General features: G+C 37.6%; 1 pseudogene; it reads right to left on the bottom strand.

Annotated features, from left to right (window-relative positions):
• Window positions 1–404: 404 nt before the first annotated feature.
• Window positions 405–6,000, bottom strand: part of LOC139044050 (sodium/hydrogen exchanger 9B2-like) — a 42,080-nt pseudogene continuing 36,484 nt past the window's right edge.

Genomic DNA, 6,000 nt, shown 5'->3' with positions numbered 1-6,000 from the left:
GTAGTAAGAGGGGCAGAAATGGAGAAGAGGCAGATTAACAGGGAAAGCGAGGGGAGAAACTGATGAGAGATTACAATGTATTTAAAAAGAAAAGAGGATCCAAAAACAACTCAAGGCATGAGAGGCTAGGTGGCCACGCATCATAAAACTGTGGCGGCAACAGTCACTCAGAGCGAGCTGTTGGCCAGCAGAACGCCACACCGAACTCGGTCTTTCCCCTGTTAATCTGATATCGTGGTAGTACATTAAAGAGTATTTCTCCCCACACAGATTAAGATAATGATGGAGTGTTTGAAGCAAAAAGAAGAAGATAGAGAAATCAGGCTAGAAATGTAGAACATTACCACCTACATGGAAAGGGTAATGGCTGAAAATGCTGTTTAAAGAAATAACCACACTTTAAGTTCTGTTACATTTTAAGCTTAAATATTATATATTTCAATATCTATCTTGATAAAAGCAGCCTCTGGTACAGCTTTCTAATCATATATTTAGCATTCTCTCTTTTCACCTCTAAACTTCTTCAGAGGGCTCTCCTCGAACTTCTCCATCATTATTTTGATGTGCAGCTTTCTGGAGAAGCCTGGGGCCCAGCAAACCAATGAGGAGACTTCCAATTGGGGCTGTGATGAGGATGGACAAAAATGCCACTGTCAACACATCCATTCCATATTCTTCTAATTGTTTCTCTCCATGTGACCTTGCTGTGTCCAAGGCCACGGATCCTATTGCAGCCTGTAAAAGTTTAATGGTAAAGTTGGACACAGGCATATAAGACAGGCACATAGAAAAAAGGTGAATTATTTTATCATTTGCAAAAACAAACTGCTTGTTCTTTTGTTCAACTAAGAAAGTTCTTTCTTTCAAAGTGTACTGCAATTGGTTTTGGTATTCTGAAAATTCTCCTGCCCTGGCATGGGGAAGGGATGGTGATTCATATGTACTTAGTTGCAGAAGGCAGGGTTACAAAAATATCAGGCAAATATATTTCAAAACACAAGGTAAATACAGCCTCATGATATAATTGACTATAAGACGATTCTGTATACTAAATTCCTTATGAGTAAAGAAAGTCACTGGTCATCTCACTCTTTTATCTTCAGGAATCTGGAATTAAAAAAGAACAAGATGAAAAAGTGCAGTGAGCCCTGTGGCCGAGTGGTTAAGTTTGCATATTCCACTTCAGCGGCTGAGAGTTTTGCTAGTTTGGGGGTGGACATGGTACCGCTCATCAGGCCATGCTGAGGCGGCGTCCCACATAGCGCAACCAGAGGCACTCACAACTAGAATGTACAACTGTGTACTGAGGGGCTTTGGGGAGAAGAAGAAGAAGAAAAAAGAAGATTGGCAGCAGATGTTAGCTCAGATACCAATCTTTTAAAAAAAGTGTAGTGATACTTACTGGAAGATGGCAAAGTTTTAAATGAAAAAACATAAGAATATGTATTGCTATAGAGCTAAACTAATTGTTAAACATAAAGAAACCTGAAAGTGGTAGGCACTGTCAAAACTTGAAGGTAATCTTATTAGGTATTTGGTGAACTCTTTGCCTTAGGTCTTGGTGAAATGTTTTATTTAAAATTTGTCTACTGGGAAGTATTATGAAAACCTTCATTTTCTTTTAGAGGCAAAATGCCATATTAGTGCACTTGGGAAAATAATATATTAATCAATCTGGTTATTCCCTTATTCCACAAAACACAACAATGTTGTCCTCTAGGACAATGAATCAGAAGAGAGAATGCTGGTGTGGATGAGACACAATGGCAGAGACTACTAATTGCCCACAAATATCTGAATGCCCCTTTTCCCTTCTAAACTAGAACTCCTGAGTGTTAGCTGGTCACATTGCTGTCCAAACCAAGACTTTTTTTCATCCTTCTTTGCAACTAGATGAAGCTATATATCTAAGTTCTGGCCACTGAGAGGTGAGCAGAAGTGATAAATGCTACTTTTGGATTGTTCCCTGAAGAGAAATGGACACTTGCACATCATTCTTTTTCCCCTTCCCCCTGATGAGAAATGGTGAACTGATGGAAGGCACATGCTGAGGACAGTGTCACCCTGCCAGCTCTGGAGTGTCCATGCTGGACTGCTGGTGGGAGAGAAGGAAAAATCTATCTCACTTAGTCCCTGTATGTGAGGGCTCTTTGTTATTTCAGGTTCCTTGTACCATAACTAATTCAACATTTCAAGAAGTCTTGGCAAGAACTGCACTCATTACAATGTATATTTCTCTTTCAGTTCTCCGTTGTGTGTGTATGTTTTGAGGTTTGTAGGTATGCTGATTTAAAATATATTGTGATTTAAAATATATTTCTTACAGCAGGTCATGGACCAAAAAGTTTGAAGAACACTAATATGGAAAAAAACATACAAGAAAGTCTTGTTTCTTAGGCAGTGGCAAAAGAAGAAAAAAGAAAATTCCATACAATACTTGCTTCACAGTACATACATTATTCACCACATCCAAGATAATTTCTCCTTATTATAAATTTGCTTTGACAGCAGGAAAGTGCTGTCTTTCAAATTTTAACCTTTAGAAACAAATCTTTCAAACCAAAGCTACTAGAGTAATTATTTTGATAGTTACCTAATAAAGTTACCAGAAGTAGTGTAGAAGCTGGAGACACTGAGGGAGAAACTATTCCACTTATTGTACCATATAAACCTCACAGTATTCTTAGCCATTATGTCCCAGACATCTTTCAAAGTCTGATGAAAAAAAAACTTCTCTGGGATAATGCCCAAACCTATAGCCACACCAAATCTGGCATATAGTTACAGAGCATACACAACCCTCAAAGTTTCCTAAATTAAAAATATCTGATTTTCATCTCATGAAATAGAAATTTACATATTTAAATAATTGCAAAATAATCAAGGATGCAACAGTTAAATCTTGTTTGCTATAATTAGTCTGAAAATATACAATACAATCAGGGCTATTTGCAACAAATGATAATCTATACAGTTCTAATTTAATTAGCAATTATAGGTATTCTACCAAATGCATGGTCAATAATTTCAAGCACCTGTTAGTGCCTTGTTAGAGTGCACAAATTTTGGGTCATGTGATTGAGACAACTGACAGGAAGTACAGCTAGTTTGAAAAATTTAATATTAACTAATAATCTAGGAAATCAATAAAGCATTTTCTGAGTTGTTTCTCAATAAATCTTTCTCCATTATATATAAAGACCGAGGTTGAGCATAACTGATCATCAATCATATTGACAGTGAAGTATTTCCAAACACTAACATGGGCCGCGCTATTTCTGTTTCACTCTCTTCTTAGAAGACATCAAAACGAAAAATCTCTAGGTGATTCAGAGAGCTCTGACTGATGAAAATTCAAACTCTTCCCTCCCTCTACTACTGCTTTCTAGTAACATAGGGATTTATTGGATTTTCAGTTGTACCCTGGAGATCTAAAGAAATTTAAATGAGCCATCATATTAAAGGAATCAGCATACCAAAAATAAAACTTTTAGAGTAGATTAGTAAAAATTCTTTTCATAAATCAAACTTTAGTTACTTTTGTTCACCAAATTTGGACAAGCCCTCTTATTCAAAATTTTAAGGGATCATATTGAAATAGGAGTTAAGATCCATCATTACCTGGACTGTGGCCTTTGGAAGCCATGCAAATGAAATAAATATCTTTTCCTTTATGTTAAAACCAGCAAAACACACCATCAGAAATGTAGTCAAAATTCGTATCAGTACTGCAATACCCAGGGTGGCAACACAAAGGCCTGTAAGAAATACTCAATTTTTAGACATAACGAAATACTGGGGAAGAAATGGAATCTCCTGATTATTGATTCAAAATTCTATCAACAGAAATAATCTAAAAACATTAAAAAATTAAAAAGACAAAAATGATTAGGCATAATTTGTCAAAACATCAATATTAAGGATCAATCAGACCATTTGTTTAAAAGAAGGTATTTGCCCTAAATTAAAGCCAGAAATTAACTAAATATATTTGAATTTCCACAAAGGAGATTTGAATGTTATTTATCTTATGCTTTATAGCAAGAACCACACTTTTTCCCATGTGTTTATTTAACAAGAATTTATTAAACTATAACTACGCATAACAGAATTTGGACTAGGTTCTGATACCCAAACACGCATAACGTACAGACTTTGCCTCCATGAACTCCAAAGTCAGAGGAAGACAGAAACATAAAGAACCAAAAGGTGAGTGCAGTGTAAATATACCGGTAAGAGGGCGCAGAAGAGAAAAAACTTAATATTTTCATCAAAGTGGTTGAGAATTCTTTACAGAGGATAAGACCAGAGGTGATATTCAAAATATTTATCAGCAAGTATGGAGGCAATCAGGCAGTCAGAAGAGAGCTGGCTGGGCACTGACCAGTCAGAATAGACACTGGCTTCTACACCTGTTTCCCCATACTGGTGTGTGCACTGACTGCCCATCACCCTGGCTGATGTGTACAGCTACTTCGTTCAGTCCTTCAGAATCCTTTGCTGATAAAGGTAAGTTCATTCTGATTTGCAAAATAAGAGATTGTGACTAGGGCAAGGCAAGCTACCGGACCTGAGAAAGGCAAAGCTAAGGTGAGTACTAGGTAATAGGGTGGTTTTTGAAAAAGTAACATTTGTTGAGTGCTTGCTCTGTGCTAGGTTCTGTATTAAGCTTTAAATGCATCTCTTTACTTAATCTTTACAACCTGTGGAGTAATTATTCTCACTTTACAGTTGAAAAAAAATGAAGATCAGAAAGGATAAATAACTTTCTCAAGTTCAAGAGGCTGGTAAAACACCAGACAGACATTGCTTGATGCTCTATTGTGAATCTGCAACATGGTTTCTTTATGAAAAGGTTCTGTGGCTCTTTATTGGAGGGCATTTTTCCCAGCGTGGTAGATTTTCAAAAGTATTTGTTGCCTTAAGTACAAGATACAAAAGGGACGATCCCATTCCCAGGAGGGAGCAGTCTGGGGAGGATGATGAGGAAGCCTTGGACACACTGAGCCTCAAGTTTTGTGGGATTTACAAGTGGTGATGTCCAAGCAGCAACTGGCTATGTTGAATTCGAGATAAAGATTTTGCAATTACATAGTTTATAATCGAAGCCACTGAGTGTAGCTGAGCTCAGAGAAATGATACCCAGCGTGAAGTGTAGAAATCTTTTGAAAGAACTTGGAGGAAGAGCAGCACTTAAGCCATATATAGTGTAAAGGAAGACTCAGAGGGCACTGGAAAATGTAAAAATTCAACGTAAAAAGTGTTGTAAAGAGGTCAATAGCGTCCAATGCTGCTGAGAGATCAAGTCAAGTCAAGACTAACACGTATTTCGTGTATCCAGCAATACGACCGTGGTGAGGGCGGGGCTGGTTGTGGAATGGGGCAGAAGCTGGGCTGAAATGTTCTGAGGGAGGGCATGAGAGTTGAAATGGAAAAGGGGGACACAGTTACCTCTTTAGAAAAGTTTGAAAAGAGGAAGAGAGAGAGTGGTAGGTGAGGGGGGAAGTGAAATGAAGAAGGGATATATATATATATATGTATATATATTTATTCAAATTTTGACTGTGGTAAAATACACGTAAAATTTACCATCTTAACAATTTTTAAGTGTACAGTTCAGCAGCATTAAGTTAAACACTCACATTTTTGTGCAACCAATCTCCAGAACATTTTCATCTTGCAAAGCTGAAACTCTACACCCATTAAACAGCAAGTCCCCATTTCCCCGCCTAAACCCTGGCAGCCACCGCTCTCCTTTCTGTCCTTATGAATTTGACTCCTCTGGATGCCTCACAGGAGTGGGATCATGCGGGATTTGTCTTTCTGTAACTGGCTTATCTTACCCAGTGTAATGTCCTCAGGTTCATCTATGTTGTCACATGCGTCAGAATAGAAAGATACTATTTTAAGATAGGAGAGATTAAAATCTGTTTCAATTCTGCAGAAGAGAAAGCTGTGACAAGGATATCTGAAGATGTGTCAGAAAAAGGGGAGACTCTG

Source organism: Equus asinus, unplaced genomic scaffold (genome assembly GCF_041296235.1).
Source record: "Equus asinus isolate D_3611 breed Donkey unplaced genomic scaffold, EquAss-T2T_v2 contig_545, whole genome shotgun sequence".
NCBI classification, from domain to species: domain Eukaryota; kingdom Metazoa; phylum Chordata; class Mammalia; order Perissodactyla; family Equidae; genus Equus; species Equus asinus.
The sequence above is the reverse complement of the archived record's forward strand: the minus strand, read 5'-3'. Positions and strand labels throughout refer to the sequence as shown.